A 25,044-nucleotide genomic window follows, 5' to 3' on the forward strand; every position below is an offset into this window, starting at 1 on the left:
ATTTCGGCCTGAACGTTCCTGGTACTTCAAAATGGACGGTTGGAGTGCGGGCTGCATTTGGGACCTCCTCTACAAAGGTCTACACAAAAATTGTAAACAACATTGTTTGATGAACGTCCTGAAGGATTTCGGATCCCCCAAAAAACATTCAGGTGGAGCCAAAGGAAATTGAGCTGCCATGTAGACAGGGACACTCTCCTGTCTAGGAGGAATCCCGCCTGAGGCTGAACCGGAAACAGAAGGAAGGCCATCTGCCCCAGATAGCATACCAGCGTGTAATTTATTAATACAATGTTGAGTATCCTCATGAGCTGTGCTCACGTCTGCCCTTAGATCTGCCACCAACGGAGTCAGGACTGTTAATGGATCCTCAGCTGGCTCCATAGTAATGTATGGCTTCTGAATATGTAAGACGTAGCGTCTACAAACAGAAGAGAGTGGCAATCTTTGACACGTCGTGAAGTTATTGGGTCTTTCTGACAATATACCCCTCAAGAGTACGAAAGGACAGATTGAGGTGAGTATTGCCCGTAAATGAGTATGCCCTGCTACACCGCTGGCTGCAAAGAAAAGAACACTGGTTAACCAACAATACACACCAGAGTATATCAAAGATACTGACAGTAGTTATACTCACTAACAAAGCGTTAATGATGTCTGCCAAGGATATTGTCAAGGAATGAGAGGTGTACCCCTGGAAATATAACCAAAATAGTAAGCTAAGAATCAATATCGGGCAGAAGAAAATATACTAGAGTTCAGTACCAATCTTACCGTTGTTTAATGGAGCGATATCGCCTGGAGACAGTTCAGGTGTCCTTATTCTGTGCAGCGGAGGTGGAAGTCCAAGAACAAGTTCTGCAACAGACCTTTCCCAACGGAACGAGGACGCCTGTTAGAGTCCTGAATCCATCTAACACCCGACGAAACGAGGACGCCTGTAACCAAGTCCTTTATCCAAACAAGTTCAAAAGTAGTTCATGAAAATGTTCCATGATACGAAGTAACATATTGAGGGTAAGACGAAAGCAATCCTAATGGGAATTCTGAGGTCGTAGTCCAGATGCAAAATGACAAAGCAGCAAGCAAAGAATTCAGTTGAGTCGAAATACCGTTGTATTGTAGATGAGCCAAGGATACAGAAGAAAGCAGTCCAAATCCAAAAAGATGGTCGAGGAAAAAAAGAACAAGGTGAGTAACAACAAATACGCCACTAGAAACGAGATTCAGAAGCAGCGTGGTGAATCCGAGGCAGAGTCTTTAAGGCATCAGCTGATTTGACGCAAGACGTCTCGCCATGCCCAATGGGAGTCTATGAATAGGCTGCCAACATTCCCAGGACAACCCCCAGCATTCCCGGAACGAAACGCGGCACGTAGGGGTTTTACCTTTATGTGTCGGAATGTCACACTGTGAACTCAAAGCTTTATGAGACTTCAACACATGATTAGAGGACATGAGTGAGTACCTGTCTTGCAAAGCTGTGCTGTGCGCACAAAAGTAAGAATGTGGTGTATTCCTGACATTGGTGATGATATTGCTTGGATTCTGTCTTATCAAGATTATCTCTCAGTGCCAGAAAACTGGGAAAAAGGCCATGGGGATGAAAATCATGATTGACGTGGAGTCAGGATGGAAGCCCAAAGACCTGACTTACAAAGAAATAAGAGACTTTGTGAAGGCCAACATTTATGAACGAAGGAACAAAGTTTCGGTATCCAAAGAAACAGAGAAAATATGTGGGAAAATGGATCTATTGCAATCCAAGTGGAGAATGTCAACTAATGACATGGAACAAAGATGAGCAAGTAAGAACAGCAGGATGTTTAAAGGGAGTGATAAAGATATGGACCCCAAAGGAACAGTTCTCATATGTCTAGATCCAGAGGATGACGGAAAAATGAATACAAAGAAAGAAGCGAGAGTGGTCGATGAATCGACGAGAGGGGGGAGGTAAGAGTAAGTGCCAGACATCGTCCGCACTCCAACCACCCCCTTCGAAGTGGCAGGAACATTCACACCAAAATATGTAACGTATGGAGAACAGATAAACCAGCAGAGAGCTACAGTTGGGCTCTGCCCAGTGCCCATCGGAATAACAGCACCTATTGAAGTACCGACGCCTAAGCAAACCTGGACAGCAAGGTACCCACTGAGAAATCCATATCCACAGACACGGCAAAAGAGCTTTTGTCAGAATGGAATACCCGAAGAAACCAAGAAGATACTAAAAAAAGACGACTGATGACGTCATGAGAGATCGGACTGACGCACACATAGAGCATATAATGACCTAAGAATGCTGATAAAGAGATGAAATGCCATGGATAAGTGACATCTTGGGCATAAGGCAAAACAGTTGATTTCAAGACAAAGAAACTTATGCCATATGCATGATGAAGACATTAAGTCAGTTTAAACCTATACATATGCAATAAAACGCAAGAAGCAAAGAAATTGTGGAGCTTGCTATGCTTAGTAGAAAGTAAATTGCGGCAGGTGCCAACTATACATATATCTACCCCAAAAGCACTTTATAGATGAGTAAAAAATCCACTACGCACATGAGCAGATTTGAATAGAGGTTATTAAAAGTTTAAAGAGGAAAAGGCCGCAGCAACAAATCAAGAAGCAAAGGCAGAGAGAAACCCTGCTGAAGGTAACCCTGCAAAGAAGCCTAGGTTGTATCAGGCTGGAATAGGCTGGTGATGCCTACAACTAGAGATAAGAATGACAAGAGTCTCCTGTTCAGCAAGGTCGAGATAAGCTGCAGATGGTATACGACTGGCAGAACTAAATCAAATACACAAAACTGCATGAAGAAGAGGCCGATTTCACAGTGTCCTAGTCACGTGGCAAGGTGTCAGAAAGGGATGAGACTTTCACACCTACGCCTGGATCCTTGTCGTACCCATCCTGCTTAAACTTTCCCAGACCAAGAGGCAGACTCAAAGCCAAACTACAAAGCAGTAATCGACACACGGCCACTGAGGTGATATATGGTTGTAACAAATTGTAGGAAAGCTGGGGTGCAGGCTTACTCCCTGCACCTGGTCAATTATTCTGCATTCTGCTAAGCGCAGGTGGAAAAGAATGTGTGGTATCCTTGCCAACCCAATCATAGTGGAGCATGCAATCTAGGGTCCTTTAGATAGTAGATAGTAGAGCCAATGGGACATTGTATTTTTAGTGACGTTTACAGTAGCCAGTTCGAAGAAAGGACTTAGTTGCTCCACCTGACAATATTACCCAATCCCCTCTGCCCGTTACCATATACAGATATAGTACCTATGTTAAAGTTACCTTCCTATAACCAATAAAGTTGCATGTTAGGTTTTTAAGATTACACGTCAATGATAACAAGTTTTTTGTATAAAGGTTGTGGTTTTTCTGAAATTAATCGGAGTTTAAGCGAGAAGGAAGATCGAGCGGTTGCTGGCTATAATCTCTGTGGACATGAAACACTTCTATATAGGGGCGTTATAAATGCCATATCATATCATATGGATGCCGTCATGGCTGGCAGACGGACTGAAGGTGATAGTTGGAGCGCTGGCGCTAGGAGCAGTATCCCTGTGTGGGATCAAGATCTGTATTGCAAGGTGCAAAAAAACAGCAGAAGAAGCAATAAGAATGCACATTCTGATGGATGTGAACATAGGAGGAGCGATGGATGACATTGTACAAGAGAGAGACAAACTAAGGGAGAGAATAACGTTGTGTGACCTATTTCCGGCAGGAACAAAGGTGGACAATCCTTGTGACCCAAGGAAGTATGAAGGGAAGCGGTTTTGGTGCAACCCCGAAGGAGAGTGCGCTTACATGCACTGGTCCTTTGATGATCACGTATACCACTATGGATACCTCGGAGGAGTGACAAAGATATGGTGACTTAAGGAAGACGAGCGGTTCTATCGTGATGTGGTCGACAAGTCAACCAGAGGGGGGACTGAAGAGGGAAGGCCGATATCTACCCCCACTTCCCCTACCACCAGACACATGAACCGAAGAAGAACCGAAGGCACCATGAACGTTCGTACGAGTTCGGACTGATCCCTACTGCCCCCATAATAGACAAGTATGTTGAGAGGTACCCACTCAGTCAACCCTATAGTCCAGGAGCAGTGAAAACATTGCCCAAGTGGATGAAGAGCCTCGAGATGCATCCAAAGACACCTCCATTGACAGTCTTGTCTAAAGCACCAAGAAGCCATGCATGATGTCGTTAGAGACATCACGACATAGCAGCGTTAGACAGGAAGCACACGTGCCATCCGCACATCAGGGCATAATCACGCACCCGAATACACGAAGAACACATGTGTACAGTTCTATAAGCCAGAGGACAAAGACATTGTACAGTTCTATAAGCCAAAAGAACACTGGTTAACCAACAATACACACCAGAGTATATCAAAGATACTGACAGTAGTTATACTCACTAACAAAGCGTTAATGATGTCTGCCAAGGATATTGTCAAGGAATGAGAGGTGTACCCCTGGAAATATAACCAAAATAGTAAGCTAAGAATCAATATCGGGCAGAAGAAAATATACTAGAGTTCAGTACCAATCTTACCGTTGTTTAATGGAGCGATATCGCCTGGAGACAGTTCAGGTGTCCTTATTCTGTGCAGCGGAGGTGGAAGTCCAAGAACAAGTTCTGCAACAGACCTTTCCCAACGGAACGAGGACGCCTGTTAGAGTCCTGAATCCATCTAACACCCGACGAAACGAGGACGCCTGTAACCAAGTCCTTTATCCAAACAAGTTCAAAAGTAGTTCATGAAAATGTTCCATGATACGAAGTAACATATTGAGGGTAAGACGAAAGCAATCCTAATGGGAATTCTGAGGTCGTAGTCCAGATGCAAAATGACAAAGCAGCAAGCAAAGAATTCAGTTGAGTCGAAATACCGTTGTATTGTAGATGAGCCAAGGATACAGAAGAAAGCAGTCCAAATCCAAAAAGATGGTCGAGGAAAAAAAGAACAAGGTGAGTAACAACAAATACGCCACTAGAAACGAGATTCAGAAGCAGCGTGGTGAATCCGAGGCAGAGTCTTTAAGGCATCAGCTGATTTGACGCAAGACGTCTCGCCATGCCCAATGGGAGTCTATGAATAGGCTGCCAACATTCCCAGGACAACCCCCAGCATTCCCGGAACGAAACGCGGCACGTAGGGGTTTTACCTTTATGTGTCGGAATGTCACACTGTGAACTCAAAGCTTTATGAGACTTCAACACATGATTAGAGGACATGAGTGAGTACCTGTCTTGCAAAGCTGTGCTGTGCGCACAAAAGTAAGAATGTGGTGTATTCCTGACATTGGTGATGATATTGCTTGGATTCTGTCTTATCAAGATTATCTCTCAGTGCCAGAAAACTGGGAAAAAGGCCATGGGGATGAAAATCATGATTGACGTGGAGTCAGGATGGAAGCCCAAAGACCTGACTTACAAAGAAATAAGAGACTTTGTGAAGGCCAACATTTATGAACGAAGGAACAAAGTTTCGGTATCCAAAGAAACAGAGAAAATATGTGGGAAAATGGATCTATTGCAATCCAAGTGGAGAATGTCAACTAATGACATGGAACAAAGATGAGCAAGTAAGAACAGCAGGATGTTTAAAGGGAGTGATAAAGATATGGACCCCAAAGGAACAGTTCTCATATGTCTAGATCCAGAGGATGACGGAAAAATGAATACAAAGAAAGAAGCGAGAGTGGTCGATGAATCGACGAGAGGGGGAGGTAAGAGTAAGTGCCAGACATCGTCCGCACTCCAACCACCCCCTTCGAAGTGGCAGGAACATTCACACCAAAATATGTAACGTATGGAGAACAGATAAACCAGCAGAGAGCTACAGTTGGGCTCTGCCCAGTGCCCATCGGAATAACAGCACCTATTGAAGTACCGACGCCTAAGCAAACCTGGACAGCAAGGTACCCACTGAGAAATCCATATCCACAGACACGGCAAAAGAGCTTTTGTCAGAATGGAATACCCGAAGAAACCAAGAAGATACTAAAAGAAGACGACTGATGACGTCATGAGAGATCGGACTGACGCACACATAGAGCATATAATGACCTAAGAATGCTGATAAAGAGATGAAATGCCATGGATAAGTGACATCTTGGGCATAAGGCAAAACAGTTGATTTCAAGACAAAGAAACTTATGCCATATGCATGATGAAGACATTAAGTCAGTTTAAACCTATACATATGCAATAAAACGCAAGAAGCAAAGAAATTGTGGAGCTTGCTATGCTTAGTAGAAAGTAAATTGCGGCAGGTGCCAACTATACATATATCTACCCCAAAAGCACTTTATAGATGAGTAAAAAATCCACTACGCACATGAGCAGATTTGAATAGAGGTTATTAAAAGTTTAAAGAGGAAAAGGCCGCAGCAACAAATCAAGAAGCAAAGGCAGAGAGAAACCCTGCTGAAGGTAACCCTGCAAAGAAGCCTAGGTTGTATCAGGCTGGAATAGGCTGGTGATGCCTACAACTAGAGATAAGAATGACAAGAGTCTCCTGTTCAGCAAGGTCGAGATAAGCTGCAGATGGTATACGACTGGCAGAACTAAATCAAATACACAAAACTGCATGAAGAAGAGGCCGATTTCACAGTGTCCTAGTCACGTGGCAAGGTGTCAGAAAGGGATGAGACTTTCACACCTACGCCTGGATCCTTGTCGTACCCATCCTGCTTAAACTTTCCCAGACCAAGAGGCAGACTCAAAGCCAAACTACAAAGCAGTAATCGACACACGGCCACTGAGGTGATATATGGTTGTAACAAATTGTAGGAAAGCTGGGGTGCAGGCTTACTCCCTGCACCTGGTCAATTATTCTGCATTCTGCTAAGCGCAGGTGGAAAAGAATGTGTGGTATCCTTGCCAACCCAATCATAGTGGAGCATGCAATCTAGGGTCCTTTAGATAGTAGATAGTAGAGCCAATGGGACATTGTATTTTTAGTGACGTTTACAGTAGCCAGTTCGAAGAAAGGACTTAGTTGCTCCACCTGACAATATTACCCAATCCCCTCTGCCCGTTACCATATACAGATATAGTACCTATGTTAAAGTTACCTTCCTATAACCAATAAAGTTGCATGTTAGGTTTTTAAGATTACACGTCAATGATAACAAGTTTTTTGTATAAAGGTTGTGGTTTTTCTGAAATTAATCGGAGTTTAAGCGAGAAGGAAGATCGAGCGGTTGCTGGCTATAATCTCTGTGGACATGAAACACTTCTATATAGGGGCGTTATAAATGCCATATCATATCATATGGATGCCGTCATGGCTGGCAGACGGACTGAAGGTGATAGTTGGAGCGCTGGCGCTAGGAGCAGTATCCCTGTGTGGGATCAAGATCTGTATTGCAAGGTGCAAAAAAACAGCAGAAGAAGCAATAAGAATGCACATTCTGATGGATGTGAACATAGGAGGAGCGATGGATGACATTGTACAAGAGAGAGACAAACTAAGGGAGAGAATAACGTTGTGTGACCTATTTCCGGCAGGAACAAAGGTGGACAATCCTTGTGACCCAAGGAAGTATGAAGGGAAGCGGTTTTGGTGCAACCCCGAAGGAGAGTGCGCTTACATGCACTGGTCCTTTGATGATCACGTATACCACTATGGATACCTCGGAGGAGTGACAAAGATATGGTGACTTAAGGAAGACGAGCGGTTCTATCGTGATGTGGTCGACAAGTCAACCAGAGGGGGGACTGAAGAGGGAAGGCCGATATCTACCCCCACTTCCCCTACCACCAGACACATGAACCGAAGAAGAACCGAAGGCACCATGAACGTTCGTACGAGTTCGGACTGATCCCTACTGCCCCCATAATAGACAAGTATGTTGAGAGGTACCCACTCAGTCAACCCTATAGTCCAGGAGCAGTGAAAACATTGCCCAAGTGGATGAAGAGCCTCGAGATGCATCCAAAGACACCTCCATTGACAGTCTTGTCTAAAGCACCAAGAAGCCATGCATGATGTCGTTAGAGACATCACGACATAGCAGCGTTAGACAGGAAGCACACGTGCCATCCGCACATCAGGGCATAATCACGCACCCGAATACACGAAGAACACATGTGTACAGTTCTATAAGCCAGAGGACAAAGACATATACATAATGTCTTCATGTTTATTATTTTGTCATTAGCTTGACCGCAGCAACACAGAAACCACAAGAGGCAAGAGATCCTGTGTAAAAGCTTGCAGATGCTTATATGCAATTAACCCTATGGAACTGCAGGAGCACCTGAGGGACCTGACAGAGCCATAAACAACGAATCTATAGCTATTGTGGAAAGCATGAACAGTGGAAGCCATGCCCTACCTTAGGAAATTATAGCAGGCCACAACCGTCCCAGGAAAAGCTGAGCTGAGCTGAATTCAGAAGCGAACAGGAGAGCCAGCGTGTGGGACAGGGCCAACTGCCAAGGCCACCATGATACGAGCGAAATTCTTTTCCCTGAACTGCAATAACACCCACGCAGCCGAAGCAAATAGATCGTCAGAATTCAGACTAATTCAGAGCTGCAGAGCTGCAAGACCACGGTCGCTGATGATGACACAAAACTAGTAACTGGGAAGGGAAGCGTTCTCACGCAGCCAGACCATGGCTTGCAACAAAATTGTTAATGAAGAGGCCGAGTGTTGCATGATGAGAACAAGCACTCTCATAGTCGTGTTGGTACACACACGTTACAATGCAGACGCATAGTTCATAGTTGTTCTTATTACCTTGAAAAGGTACACCTCAAGCTGAGAACTGATTTGGGTCCCAGGCCTGGGGGAAGCAGCTCTAGCCAATCACAGTACAGGACCCTATGGGTGGGTAGCAGCGGGCAAGAACCAATGATCATACACCCACACTACAACATTGTAGAAGTAGCATTTTTTTAGGGATGGTCCAGCCCGGACACCTGACATGGGAGAGCCAGTGAATTAAAACATATAGGAGTTGCTATAGGGGATCCACCACTCAGCGCCCAATACACTCACCCAATAGGTTTGCTGGAGAAGGGCCCAAGTTGTGTTGTCACAATGACGCCATGGTACTACAAAACTGGCCTGCAAGCCAATCATCTTTGAGACGTCCAGGAGCCTGTTCCTTGTACTGATCCCTGTTGGTTTTTGGCTATAATAAACTACAGTTTGAACTAGCTGTCTGTCTGGGCCTGCATTCCTTTTGGGGAAGGGAAGGAGTTAGGCTTTCCATGAGTAGTGAGTTTGCGAACTCCTGGAAACCCTCGACCTTCCTGGGAGTTTTATCCTAACAGCAGTCCTTGACCAAAGGCAGCTACGGACAATCTACAGTCACTCCTTCAGCTCCTGTTCCATCTTGGGCTGTTGGTGAACTGGCGGAAATAGTCGATGACAGTCGCTCAAGAACTGATCTTTCTGGGATTCCATTGGGATACCGTCAGTGCCAGAGCGTTCCTGACAGAGGACAGGATTGCAGACCTTTCAACCACATGCCAGCTCTTCCTCCACTCTTTTCACATGACGGCTTGGTGGGTCCAGAGACTCTTGGGCCTCATGGCTTCTTGAATGTTAGCTCTAACCTTTGCACGCCTGAAAATGAGACACACTCAGCTTGCTCTCCAGAGCAGCTGGTCCCAAGCTACGGAACCGGATTCCAAGATGATTCCAGTCCCTTGCAGCATGATGGCGGATCTTCAATGGTGTTCGTCCGCCAGCAACCTTTCAGTGGGGACCTCCTTCCAGAAGCCCTTCCCACAAGTAACAGTCACTACTGACACCTCCCTTCTGGGCTGGGGAGCGACACTGCGTCACCTTGAGGTGTACGGTTTGTGGATGCCTCATGACTGGTGCGTCCATATCAATTACCTGGAGCTCTTGGCAGTTTTTCTGGAGCTCAAGGCTTTTCAACCCTCTATCACCAACAGTGTGGTTCCAATTTGCAAAGACAATTCCGTAGCAATGTTTTACATCAACAAACAGGGGGGCACCAAGTCTACCCTCCTGGTGGACCTTGCCATCCAAATTTGGAACTGGGCTATCCAAATCAATGATGCGTTCCAAGCTGTGCACATCCCGGGTCACATCAATGTGGCTGCAGACTTCCTCATTCGCCTATCTGCGGCGAGGTACGCGTGGGAGATGAACACTGATGCTCTCACCAAAAAAGGTTCAGCAAGGGGGTACTCCAGAAGTAGACCTCTTTGCGACATCACTGAACAGGAAACTTCCTCTTTATGCTTCCAGGGTCGGGCTCGGAGTGTCCTGTGAGATCCTGTGTGACAACATGAAAGCTTATGCCTTTCCTCCTTTGCCACAGATTCATCAGTCACTTTGGAAGCTCAGGAGTGCATCGAACTGCACTCTCCTCTTCATAGCACCTTGGTGCCCGCCTGGTTCTGGTTTTCAGAACTGCAGCACCTGTCAGTGTCCTCTCTGATCAGGTTGCCGCAGATTCCCGACCTTCTTCACCAGTGCAACCACCAGCTGTGGCACCCCTCCCCACAATCGTTCAACTTGGCGGCCTGATGCCTGAGTTCCGGTCACTAGCGCAGTTCAACCTCTCTGAGGACAACATGCGTATAATTCAAGCGGCAAGGAAGTCCTCTATGATAGCTCAATACAGCAGCAAGTGGCTCCATTTTTGCCATTGGTGTCTAGCCAAAGAGCTCGAATCCAGGCATGCTTCTATTGACGCTGTTTTGGCCTTTGTATCTGCCCTTGCAGCCTCTGGCATACATGTCTTATTATACAGGACATATTTGTCCTCCATTGCGGCTTACTTGTCTACAGACAGCTGCTCCTTTTCGCTGGCTAACCCAGTCATTAAGAAACATTTTGCAGGTCTTCTTAATCGTTTTTCCGCCGGTTCGTGGCCTCTCATCCCAAATGGGATCTGAGTGTGGTCCTCACCGCCTTATGTCATAAACCTTTTGAACCCATGGCCACTACCGAACTCAAGTACCTGTCTTGGAAGGTGACTTTTTTGATTGCGGTGACATCGGCAAGACGAGTAAGTGGCCTTCAAGCCCTCTCTGTCCAACATCCGTTCCTAACTTTCCACAAGGATAAGGTTGTGCTTCGCACTCACCCTTCTTTCCTTCCTAAGGTGGTTTCTGAATTTTATTTAAATCAGTCATTGGGAATCATTCTAAGTTTGCCGGTCCAGAAACAAGGGTGCCGGTAAGCTCACCCTTGTTTCCGGATTGGCAAACTGAATCTGCCTGCCGTGGCTGCTGTGCCCGACAGGGCTGACCCTGCTGGGCGCAGTGGCCACGGTAGGCAGAATGGTTATGGAAGCACAGGCACTGTTGCAAACGGTGCCAGTGCTTCCCTATCCCCACTCCCATAGAGTCTTAGAGGACTCTATGGGAATGAGGACTTAGAATTTGCCGGCGCCTGACTTCCCGGGCCGTCGGACCTTGCAAATGTCTGTCTTGGATTGATTAAGCTATGTATAAAGTAACACTGCCCTCTTAGACAAAGACAACTTCCTGGAGAAAAAGGTTTGCAATCTATCCAATTTGCATACCCACAATGCCCTGCTGTTGTGGCTCAGAACTGTAGGTGAACTTCCAGCAATGGCTACTAGATGGCGTTGTGGAATGTGTGACTTGGCTCAAATGGATTTTCCTATTTTCACATTACATTTCAGGTCAAACTATTTTAAACTCCCCATAACTTTATTGGTGATATATGACACCCTTTAAGGAGTGAATTTAAACATTGCACATGAATGCTCGTTTTGTATAATGACTAACCGTGAGTTTGTATTTGCAAAGGCAATGTTTGTTAAGTTTGTTAATTGTTGGAAAATATGTATCCATTCTCTATTTGTATTTCATCTCCAGCGGTGTTGGCAGGGGGTTTGAAAAGATAAGTCACCTCACCCTGATGCTGCTGCCAGAATGTTCAGCCCATACTCTGAGCTTTGAACTGCATTTCAAGCATTCTGATGGGCTATGCGTAGGTCAATAATTAACGCAAAGTTCTAATAGAGATTACAGTCCGGCAAGCCGTGGTGCGAGAGTTGGATTCTTGTTAGTTAATGAGAGGAGAGGGAGACCATACAGACCGGCAAGCCAGGGTGTGAGGCCAGGGTGTGAGGGCGGGTTGTGGGATTTGGATGTGCGTGTTTGTTAATGAGGGGAGACAGGCAGCAAGCAGAGGTGTGAGAGTTGGATTTGTATGTTTGTTAATGAGGTTGACTTCATAGCTATGACCCCATATATTTCACAGCAAAAAATGCTGAGTTCGAAAATGCAGAATTTCTAACTGTTCATTTATAGGCAATAGGCAATTAAATGTGGGGGCGTGGGTTAGGGTAATGCATACTGTATGTGGAGCATGGGGGGGGGGGGGGCTGAGGAGATCTCCCCCATATACAATTGTGTGGAAATGTGCAAAAAGAAAAAAAGTATTCTGTATTTTTGGCCTCAATGTTTGTTTTTTGAGATAATCGCATAGATTCGACTGCATTTAATCCCGCAAGCCGGGGTGTGAGCGTCGCTGTGCATGTTTGTTAATGAGGGAAGAGGATGACTTTATGTAGTCCGGCAAGCAGCACTGTGAGAGTGGGATGTGTACATTTGTTAATGAGGGGAGAGAGTGACTACGTAAAGCCCAGCGAGCAGGGGTGCGAGAGTTCGAGCCGCATGTTTGTCTATGAGGGGAAAAGGTGACTGAATGCAGTCTTGCAAGCAGGGGTCTGAGAGTAGGAATTGTATGCTCGTTAATGAGAGGAAAGGGTGACCATTCAGTTCGGCAAGCAGGGGTGTGAGAGTTGGATGTATATGTTTGTTAATGAGGCGACAGGATGACTTCATTACAGTGCAGCAATCAGAGGTGTCAGAGTTAAATGTGCATGTTTGTTAATGAGGGGAGAGGGTGACTACATACAGTCCAGCAAGCAGGAGTGTGAGATTGTGATGTGTATGTTTGTTAATGAGGGGAGAGGGTGACCACATACAGTCCAGCAAGCAGGGGTGTGAGATTTTGATGTGTATGTTTGTTAATGAGGGGAGAGGGTGACCACATACAATCCGGCAAGCAGGGTGACTGCATAGTGACTAATGAGGATTGAAGTGGCCCTTGATGACTGTGAGGCTCTGATGTTTAGATGCGAGTCACAGAATAGAATAGATCATAAGAAGCCTTCCAAGTATTACATTGCTCTTTAACTTTGTGTTCAATGCAGCATAGGTGCAAGAGGTAGTAAGGAGCTTGGATGGCAAGAGATGCAGAGGCTGCAATGTTTTGTTATGTTATTGTATATTATTGGAGCTTATATAGCACCACTTTTGAAATGTGCAAGGCCTCTTGGCACTTAGAGACATGCAAGATATGGGCTGCGTTGGGTTTGGTTGGGATGCACTTTAGTAGGAGTTGAGGGAATAGAGCAAGGTAGATGCTGGGATGCTGGTGTGTGCAGAATGGGAGACTCTGGGCTGTGTGTGCCCGTAGAACGCTCTTTGTAGAAGCACCGTGTCGGATGGGAAGAGGGGTGGGCATGCCCTCTTAGCGATATGTCTGCTGTTAAGTGTGAGGTTCTGTACTGAAACAGTTGGGATCATGCATTGCCTGAGGTCTTAGGGCCATTACAGGCAAAAAAGAAAAACTCCCCAGCACAGCCATGAACAGTATTAGCACCCCATCATCATGCTATGGGTGTTAATAGCGATTTTGAGTAAACAAAAACAGTTTCCTGCGGTTCCTTGACCTTTCATCTAAGGGCACCTGTAGAGCGTACTCTCGCGAGAGCACGCCCCGACTCTCAAAAAAAAATGAAACAGGGAACGCAGCGTGCGAAAAGTCATTCGCGGCGCGGCAGGCGTGGTGAGCACTGCAGCCCCGAGCGCTGGAGCCAGCAAGGCAAGCCCCATCCCCTGCTTGACTTCCACCCATTTGGCAAAGACACATATGGACATTTATCTGTCATGCCTGTTATAATTGTAATGTGCAGTGAAGCAACTTCATAGGCATCACTGTTCTTGGCAATAAAGGCCATAGTCACACCAGTCTGTGTACGAGTAGTCATTGAGGGACACAACATAATTGGCGATGAGGATTCGTGTGATAACTCATGGCAGACATCATGTCATCGTGCCAACCATACCATGGCTACAGTGGGAACCAATGTTCGAGACGTACGTGGAGGCATTGGCTGGCACGAATTATGCAGCAAGGAAGAGGGTCATGCTGTTGAACGTACCAGGGGTGGAAGGCCAGAGAATCTGCTCAGGATTGAAACTTGAGGCATTGGCAGATGAGGATGATGGTGTCCACAAAGAGGCGGTGAGGTGAATTGTGAAGAGGTTTGCGTCCAGTGAGAATGTGGTATTGCACATGATAAGGTTCTACTGCAAGAGCAAGAGCCAGCTGAACCGGTGCACGACTACGTCACAAAGTTGTAAGAACTGGCTGCGTTGTGTGCATTCTGAGAGGCGTCAGAAGAAAGGATTTGCGAAATTCTGATCATGCAAATTAACAGTGGCAAAATACAGGACAAATTTATCTTAGAGAAAACTCTGCAGCTGGACAGGGTGATTCAGATTGCCAGGGCCGTCAAGGAGACTTCTGGAAGACGGAAAGAGTTTGCGGTAAGCTGCCCTGAACCTGAAGTACAAGCACTGCAAATCAGAGGGAGGTGAGAGAGATGGCAGCCGGACATCAAGGAAGAAAAGTCCGGGAGAAGGGAACAGGCCAAATGTTACAGGTGTGCCAGCACTAAACACCTTGCAAATGACAAGGAGTGTCCAGCCAGAAACAAAGAGTGTTCTAAGTGCCGGAGATTTGGGCACGTGGTGGCCTCCTACACGTGGAGAGGTAGGAAGATGGTGACAACAATACAGAGCGATGTGGCAGAGGAGTCATCAGAGGAAGAGGGATGCCGCACCAGCATCATGGTCAAAAGCGTGACCGCCCGCAGAGAAAAGGCACACTCAGTTATCAAAGTGGATGGCAATGAAATGAGAGTCATAGCCAATTCTGGATCAGACCTCAACATCTTACCACTCGCCACATACAAAAACATGGTAGGGAAGGACAGAGTAGAAGTACACAACAAAGCACAGGCCAACTGTCTTTGGCGGGGCCACAGTGAACTTGCTGGGCTACATACTGAGCACAACTGAATTCAAGGGGAGGATTACAAAGACTAAAGTGTACTTTTCTGAGAGAGGACCATCTGTGCTGGGGTGGGATGATCAAGCCAAATTCCAAATACGGCTAGATGCCAGTGTAGAGGGTCAAGTACTGTCATTCACCTCGGAAGGCTCGCCAGTATCCAGAGAGGAGTTTAGCGAGCAATTCTCTGAGGCACCAGGTAGAATAAAAAACAATGTGCATAGAATAAAGCTGAAACAAGGAGTGTTCCCAGTCAGACACAAAGTGAGGCCAGTTCCTGCAACAGCTAGAGGTGTAGTACAGGAAAAGCTGGATCAAATGCTAAAATATGGAACAATAGAAATAGTGGAGTCATGCGAATGGCTAAACCCTGTGGTCCTGATAGAAAAAGAGCACTCCAGTGACCTGCACATATGCATAGACCTCCACAGCCTGAATCTTGAGGTGATAACGGACAGTTACCCACTAGCAAGCATAATGAAAGAGGCCAAAGTGTTCTCGAAACTCGACATGAGGGACGCGTACCACCAAATTGGCCTACACAGCGTTCATAACCCCATTCGGCACACACCAGTTCACCTGCATGCCGTTTGGCATGTCATCTGCTGCCTCGGCCTTTCCACGCATGATGCACTTGCTTTTGAAGCCAATTGGAAATGTGGCATATTTCCAGGACGACTTCCTGATGTATGCAGCTGATGTCAAAATGCACGATAAAGTTCTTCGAGAAGTACTGACACAGCTGCAGGAGGCTGGAGTGCGACTACAATTTGACAAGTGCGTCCTAAGTGCAGACGAGGCAGAGTCCTGCTCCAAGCCATTGTGGAGCATAAGCTCTATCCAACAGAGAGGAACTAAGGTCTTTCCTGGGAATGGCCGAATGCAAAATTCGTGCATAACTTTTCAGAAACCACGGCCCCCATGCAAGACTTAATGAAAAAAGGATCTGAGTACAAGTGGGGAACAGAACAGCAGGAGGCGGTCACAAAGGTGAAGGAATGCATCACCCACGCCCCCTGTCTACAGCCATTCAACCCACAATGGAAGACCACCATAACCACAGATGCTAGTTCCTAAGGACTAGGGGCAACATTGACCCACAAGAAGGGTGAGGTTGAACAGGTAATGGCGTTTTGCCTCAAAGGCACTGTCACAAGATTAACTACTCGACCATAGAGAAGGAAATTCTGGCAGTTGCATGGGCGGCTGTCTATTTCAGGACGTATGTGTGAGGCACAAAATTTCAATTGGTGACAGATCACAAGCCCTTGGTACACATGCTCAGCCCGGGAGGGGCAAGAACGGCCACCCTTCACCTTGCCTGCATCGCAGCCAAGCCTCAGGAATATACATACGATGTGGTACATATCCCAGGGTGGAGAAATGCACAGGCGAACTGCATGTCCAGATTGCTGGAGCGCAGAAACTCGGTAGAAATCTGTCTGAAGGATGAGTGCATGGTAGCTTCATTGGAGGACCTCCGAAGCAGAGAATACCTAGAGATGAGCGAGAAACACTGGACAGAGGAAGCGGCCGACGGTACTCACCCAATGGGTCCAAAACAGCTGGCCGGACAAAATAACGAATCTAGAAGGCCTGCGGCCATATTGGAAAGTGTCAGATGTGATATTTGAAGACCAAGGCATGCTGATGAGGGGCGATCAGGCCATCCTGCTGGTTGTGTTGAGAAGAACCATCATGTTAAGGGCCCAGGTGGGGCACCTGGGGAGCAACATGACCAGGAGAAAGGTGAGTGAGTTGTACTGGTGGCCAGGCATGGACCAGGACTTAAGTCATGACCGAGAGGTGACATGAGTACCTCACTAGTGATAAGAGGCTTAAAGTGAGGCAAGCACCACCACACCCGACAGAGATTCCAGATAGACTGAGGCAGAAGCTAGGACTAGACTTTATAGGCCCACTAGAACCGATGGGACCTGAGCACAAGCATGACATTGGGCCTCATTATGAGTGTGGCTGTCCGGAAACCAGGTTTCCGGACAGCCACACTCCCGAGTCTGCCTGCCATGGCCGCTGAGCCAGACAGGTCTGACCCTTTCCAGGGGCAGTGGCTCCAGTAGGAAGACTCATCACGGAAGCACCAGCACCATTAGTAACGTTGCTGGTGCTTCCGTGAACCCATTCCCGTGGAGTCCGGCACCTAGCTTCCCAGTCCGCTGGGACTTATAATGTCCCGGTGGCACCAGGAAGCTAGGTGGCGGCAACCCGCCCAAAGCACCGGCAGGGTTACCGCCGGACTCGTAATGAGGTCCATTGTGCTAGTTGATTACCTATCAAAGTGGGTGGAAGTGGAGTTTGTACCGGACATTACGTCTGCCACAGTGATTGGAGTGTTAAAAATATCTTTCAGAGGGAAGGATTGGCCAGGGAACTGGTCACTGACAATGGGGTCCAATTAGTCTCCCGCGAGATGGACACATTCCTGAAGGACAATAACTTACACCCGATAAAAGCGGTGCTGTACCACCCCCAAACGAATGGCTTGGTGGAACAGGCCAATAGATTTAACAAGGGGGCAATGCAACTAGCCACAGTGTCGGGGATGGATCCCCTTAGTACAGTCAAGGAGCCATGGCAGCACACTGGTTGACTCCCAATGGGACTACCAAAGTGTCCCCTTTCCGGCTGCTAAGAGAACGTAGAGCAGCATCCACCTTGATTCCTCCGTGGATGTCACAAGTAAGGGAAGACAATGAAATCGACATGGAAGAATTGGTATGGAGAATGAAGAAGAGCAAGGCGCTCCTGAAGAAGTGGAATGAGAAAAGGAGGATGCCCCAAGTCAGTCAAATTCGCCAAGGTGACTGAGTGAAGATACAAATATCACACAGAAACCCTGTCACAGGGTCCAACTTCAGCAGACCCATCAAGGTGTGCCAAAGGGGAAACAATCATGTGCGCACTCAGGATGTGAGGAGGTGGAACTTGGTGCAGTGGAGGCCGACCTCAGAGGGTGAGAAGGAGACCAACACGTTTCATGGACTTTGTGATGAAGTAAAACTCCCTGCCATTGTTGTGCAACAAAAGGAGGTATGTAGAGCGTACTCTCCCAAGAGCACACCCAATTATCACGAGAGCCGAAAACGCAACAGGGAACATGACGCGCAAAGAGTCATTCGCCAGTCGTGGGCAGGACACAGCGAACACTGCAGCCCCCAGTGCTCCAGCCAGCAAGACAAGCCCCATCCCCTGCTTGCCTTCCACCCCTTTGGTAAAGACTCATATGAACATTTATCTGTCATGCCTGTTATAATTGTAATGTGCAGTGAAGCAACTGCATATGCATCGCTGTTCTTGGCAATACAGACCATAGTCAGACCAGCCTGTGTAGGAGTAGTCATTGAGGGGCTCAACAGCAGCACTGCCCAATCTAGGATGGATGCTATGGAAATGCCAGAGGGGCGGTCGCAGCAAGCCCGCTCTCACTTTCCATTGCAACGCTGGTATAGTAGGAGAGGGGCTGATGCAGGCGGGAACATGAGACGGTTCCAGTTAAGTGTGGGTGCCAGTGAGGGGTTGGGCAGCGTCAAGCAGAACCATGCCAAGTAGGGGCAGGAGGGCAGTGCGTGGAGCATGAACGAGCTTCATAAGGTTCCTGTGAGGACTTCATCACCTAATTTGACTTGCCATCCACGGGAGCGGATAGGCTGGCTTCCCTGCGTTGGTTGCTAATATAACATAGCACACAGACAATAGTAGACTGTCCCACCACAGTACTTGTTAGCATACCAAACCATCCTGCTCAACCGTCTCTGTGAAAACCTGGGTATCACTGATCAGGCTCTGGCATGGCTGACCTCTTTCCTCTCAGATCGACCCTCCCAGGTCCAGCTTGGGTCCTTCCTTACATCTATCTTCCTCTCTACCTGTGGTGTTCCCCAGGGGTCTAACCTCTCGCCCTGGCTTTTCAACCAATACCTGGCAACTCTCGTCCACTGCATTGCCACTTTCTGCTCAATTTCCAGTGCTACGCTGATGACACTCAACTCATTTTCAGGCTGCCCTCTGCCACCTCCTCTCCCTCTCTCATCTCTGATTGCCTAACTGCCATTCAAGATTGGTGCACCGCCAATTATCTTTGTCTGAATGCCAGCAAGACGGAGATCCTCCTCATCGGCACACCTTCACCATCCTTTCCCCTCACTCTCTGGCCAGCCTCCCTTGGCCCTCCTCCTACCTCCACCTGCGAGGCTAAGAACCTCGGGGTCATCTTTGACTCCACCCTTTCCTTCTCCGCCCATATCTCTGCTGTCTCTAAAAAGTCCCATTTCCTACTACACCTCCTCAGAGGTACTCTGCCTTTCCTCACCTTCCCGCAGAAGCTCATGGTATCCCAAGCTATGGTTCTCTCTTTGAAGGAATATTGTAACAGCCTCTTTCTAAATCTACCTGCCTCTACTCTCCACCCTCTTCAACTAATCCAGAACAGGACTGCAAGACTTGTCCTTGGCCTCAAGCCCTGGGATCGTATATCTCCAGCTCTGAAATCTCTCCATTGGCTCCCAGTGGATGCAAGGATTAAATTCAAAACCCTCTGCATTGTCCACAAGGCTTTCTGGGGTGTGGGTCCAAAATACCTTCAGCTATCCCTCCGCAAATACCTCCCCTCTCGAGCTCTTCACTCCTCTACCTCTAACTCCCTCAGGGTCAGTTGTTTTTCAAAGAAACGAGCTGCGGGTAGATCTCTGTCTTCGGCTGTGGCCTCCCTCTGGAACAGCCTCCCTGTCACTCTAAAACTTAAGGAGAACCATCTCTGGTTCAGGAAGCACTTCGAGACCTTCCTCTTTTCTTCTGCCTTTGCTCCCCTTCTCCTCTGCTGATCTATTCTCTCTTGGCACTGTGCACCTGGCCACCCTCTGTCCTCCGGGCCCAGGTACCTGCTCACCCCGCCACCCTCCCGCACTGCCTCCGGGCCACCCCTTGCACTGGGGTCTGTATCTGTACCCATACAACCCCCCCACTCACTTCTTTCTTCCTGCACTTATCAGAACTACCCTGTCTGCTGCCTTAAACCTAGCACTTGCAAATTGCTGGCTGCACTACCACTGTTTGTTGCCTTTATTATTTATTTATTATTTATCTGTTTCTCCTCTGCTTCGCACTTTCCACTTCTCCCCCTTCCATGTACTTTTCCCCTCCCCCTCTCCCATGCACTTGCACGTTCTCAATGTCACTCGGCCTAGTTAGATCGCTGTTTTGTTCTCCCCTGTTCCCCTCCCTTGCTTTGTCGAGCTCTGAAACACTTGTGTACGAGCGCGATAGAAATAAAATATCAATATCAATATAATGCTGCAGTTGCTATGCAAGTGGTTCAATGTGGTGTGTAGTTGGCTATGTCAGTTGCTTGTGCACAGTGAGTTGTCCAGCCACAGCCAATCAAAACCACATATCTGACTGAGTGGTGCTGCAGTTGGAATATCTATGAGGAGTCAGTGGGCAGTTGGAGGCAGTGCTGAAAGTGGAACAAATTTACTGGGGTAACCCCTCCATCCTTGGAGAGGCAGGGCTGTTGTGAGGCGGGGGCGGGGCCATGAGGAGTGGCCCCAGGCCAGGTCACGGAATACAGTTTCATAGTTAACTTCATAGAACTCAATACTGACGATTTGCATAAAAGCAAAGAGGCTTATGGGAACATTTGAAAGTCCACAATTTTAAATTTGAAACATGTCTGATAGTGATTCAGTAAGAAACCCTTTTCAGCGAATATTGGAAGTTGGGCTCTGCAGTTTTGATTGGTCACCCTAATCACTCTAAAAAAATGTCTGTACATTGAAGGACATATATACCAGTTTGGACAGATGCACCAAGTGAGTGTGGCTTAGTCTGGTTTCCTTGGTGAGTCTGCTGAAAGTGCTTGTTAAAACTCGTGCATGTGCTAACGACAGGACAGAGCTTGCACGGAGTATTCTTTTTTAAAGCCGAGGTGTCACAAACTATCTCCGCTTCAACAAGCAGACCATGCTGCGGAATGTTCTACTGAAGTGCGGTTTGCACTTCTACTTCGTAAGTCTCGGGAGGATAGCTTACCGCCAACGTGCTCGCCTCTTAAGCAACGCAACACAGGTTCTATCCCCGTGTCCGCGCTTAGAAACCTGTGGGTTATTAAGAGCGTTATAAATAACCTATCTGTAAATACCAAATTCATGTAATTGCCATGTTTCTTTGCCTCAGCAAGACTTAAACCCATTGCCCATGTTATAGCATTATGTCCATGTTAAACCAACTGCTTTTGTGTCCGCACACGAGGCCCAGGGTTTTCGCCTGGAACAGATATTACTCACAGGCTTAGGAATGTTCCCTCTGTTCTCCTTTCCTGTAAAGGCTACATAAATAATGTCTGTTAACGCTCTTGCACTTCCCGTCCTGTCTAAAGCTGCCGTGCGAGTCAGCATGCATTCATTGAGCCTGGGGTCTCCTCTATGAATGATGATTGCTAGCATCCGCACTCTTTCCCGAAACATAAGCATAAAGCGTACCTATATTCGGAGTTGTTATTCTCTGGGATATGTTGGAAGGGGAACTTGTGTCAGAGCTTGTGCGTCATTCTGTAAAAGATATGTCCTGCTATTGTCCAGCAGCCCATGAATGGATATTATTATCACTACCGCGGCAAGATATGTGTAGTTTGCAAATTCCCCACTGTGTCAAATGTGATGAATTAGCTTGTTTTTACGACCACGCATGTTAAAGACTACACGTGCATCCTGAAGGATATTTTGACTTGGTTAGATAAGCTATATGAGTAATGACCATTTGCAAATGTTCGGCCTTTGTAAAATGTCACCGCAAGGGCTGGAATAACAGCCAAAAGTGTTTTGGAAGGAAACTGTATGTCAGGAAGTGCCTGGGCTTCGCGCCAGTCATAAGACTCAATGTAAACGTTTTCCTATAAAGAGCCTGCTCACTGTAATGTTAGTAGCTCACTCTAAATTGCATCCCTATGGTGTATCTTGCAGTCAGCCCTTCCGCGGAAGTTTTGCATTGCAATAAATGATTGTTGAACTCACTTACTAGTGTGTTTATTGATGGAGACCTCCGCCTGGTGAATTTTAGCATTGACTTATCATATCTGTGAGTGTTACTTGTACAAGTTCCTGGGTCTGGGGACAAGGCAGTGCTCTGCAAGATCAACGGACTGCTGTTCTGTGAGCTGCAAACTGCAGGTTCTTAGTTCCCTCGTTGACATAGCATATAAATAGCCGAACAATGGATGATGTGACTGAAAGAGCAAAAACAGTGTTTAAGGGGAAGGGCTCAGAAAGCATAACCAGGCGAAAGAGGCATGACAGCCTCGTTCCCAGCACATGTTGTGAAGTTATAGCGGTGTCTTGGTCTCAGGGAGGACCCAGTACACCAGAGGATGCTGGCCTTCAAGAAGAGGAATCCTTCCCAGAGTCTTATTTATCTCTTATACATGGTCTTCTTTTGACCGATTTCCAATTTTTTTGTGCAGTGGTTTTGCACTTTTACACGTTTAGGTATGGTTTTTGAGCTGAGAATCAAAACTCTTTTTGAACCATGCTGAAGCTGGTGTCAGAACTACAGAATGACATATATTTTGGCGACATGGGTCACTGTTCATTTTAAAGTCCTTTTCGGGTAAATCTAAAAATGCATCAGAAACCGCCCCACGTCTGATTTCATTATTTGGCACGGGAACAGTTATGCCACAGCTTGAGATGTGGACCTTGTATTGCTGTATCACATGTGCTTCAGGCATCTGTATTGACCTCTGCCCTCTGCCCCATGTAAGTAATAATTGTAACAATTACAGATAAAGAGTTCCATGGCGGGGTATTACTGGAAACCCATCCAGGGTGCGCAAATGGTTTTGACGCAATTTGAGGACCATCCATCATGGGCGAACGCAATTAGGAAAACATTGCACTGCAAAATCCAGGAGTTTACAGGCCATTTTCATAGGCAGCTGAATGCTAGGCTTCATGAAGGACCACCCAAGTGCTTGACCAGGAGCGCTGTAGCTCTTGCAGCTTGCGCTCTTCAAATCTATTGATTATGCAAAATTCTCCACCACCAAACCCAACAAGTCCAAGTGAGGATTTGGGGTCCCGTTCCCACATGGACTCAGCCTCCGTTGCCAGTCACATCATCAGGCAGCTTGCCCCTTGTAGCTGGCGGGCTCTTCCTGACTGTACCCTGCCTAACTCCCCAATTCTCTCCTGCTCTGGATTCTATAGGCCAGCAGTAACATGTGACAAACCAAATCTATTCACTAAATATGCCGAATGCACGTTTATAGTGGGTTCTGGCATTCTGTCTTTAAGAACATATTTCATTTTATTTTGCTGTTTCATTTTGATTTGAGGCACGCCACTTTCAAACAGAGCAAACAGGGGATGTTGATACAGAAGAAAGTGGGAGGGGTGCCTAAATAAACCACTTGTGGGTGATCAACTTCTCTTTGATGGAGACTCTTTGCTGATGGGGAGCTTCATGTTTTTGGCGGTTGACAATCTACAAGGAAGCTAGAATCACTGACTCAAGACATCTCTCTACACGGTGGATAAGCATATCCTCTCCAGACACCAATGCACCACCAGAAGCCTCGACATTGCCTGATTGGAAACAAAGAACTGCAAGGAGACAAAAGGCCTTGTCCTAGACATGCAGATCTTGCCAGTCGCTGATTGCTCCTTTCAACCCTACTTTCTCCCTTCCCCTGCTCCATCTACCCATCCCAACAACCCCTGCTACCCTCACTTCCTACCTTCCTTTCTGTGTCTCCATAGCTGCATCCCGTATGGGCAGCCGTCTGTTGCTGCTCAGCCACGTTTGCTCTTTATAAAGTGCATGCATGCAGGATGTCAAGACAATTGATAAATCATTTTGGCCCTTTCATATGGGTCAGAACATCCTCTGTTCCCCTGGAAACCAATGTTAGATTATTAACGCTGGTGGGATTTGGTCCTGTTGTTTTGTTCCAGTCCAGCAGACTTTGTTCGATTTGTTTTCTCTGGGAGGTGGAGGGTGGGGGGCGCACGAGGTACAGTCCAGTGAATTAGTCCGGCCTGGATATCACCTGTCCTTGGACTAGGTCTCTTTTGTGACCCACTTCTATGAAAAGGAGAATCTTTCTGGGTACGTGAGGTTGGAAATGGTTTTTGCCGGTTAGCTTGTTTAGCTGTGAGGCAAAGGAGAGGTTTGAAGCAAACATACATCCTAGATTTGTGGCTGGTGGTTTCTGTGTTTGGATTGTGCAAAGCTCCAGACTAATTGAATGGGATTAGCTTTGGGGGAGAGGTGCCGAATGGGTTAAATAAGCTCTCTTTTCCTGGCATTGAAGCAGAGGTGGCTAGTGGCCATCCAGCCTTGGAGCATTGTTTAGAAGCCTGAGATCTTCTTGTATATGTTGCTTTTTCTGAAAACAGTTCTGCATTGTCTGTGCACTGTTGGAAAGCAGCTGTACATTTCTCCATAACAGTAGCCAGAGGATGCACGGAAGCAGTATAAGAGCTGTTCCTTGGGGGGCAGCAACACACGTTTACGTATGACGTGTGAAGAGGAAGTCTCCCTTTCTTGCCTGTGCAAAGTGATTTTTCAGGAAGGAGTCCCCCTTTCCTGGGAGGGTCCTCCCATTCTGACTCTGTGTTCTAGCCTGTCCATGTGGCTCCTGTTTTGCATTGACGAACAAAGAGATTTAATGACATTAGATTATTTGGTTTGTGTGGTCTATAATGATTTATTATACCCCTATTTCATTAATTATTTAATATCAATGTGTATTATTTTCTTGGAATTGCTTTGTAATCATTTCCTTATTAAACATTTATTGACATAATTATCGTTCACTGCGTTGTATACCACCGTTTACTTTCTATTTACTGAAAGAGTAGACCTTGTAATGTTTCCAATGAGA

Source organism: Ambystoma mexicanum, chromosome 3p, assembly GCF_040938575.1.
Source record: "Ambystoma mexicanum isolate Mex_15411 chromosome 3p, UKY_AmexF1_1, whole genome shotgun sequence".
NCBI lineage: Eukaryota > Metazoa > Chordata > Amphibia > Caudata > Ambystomatidae > Ambystoma > Ambystoma mexicanum.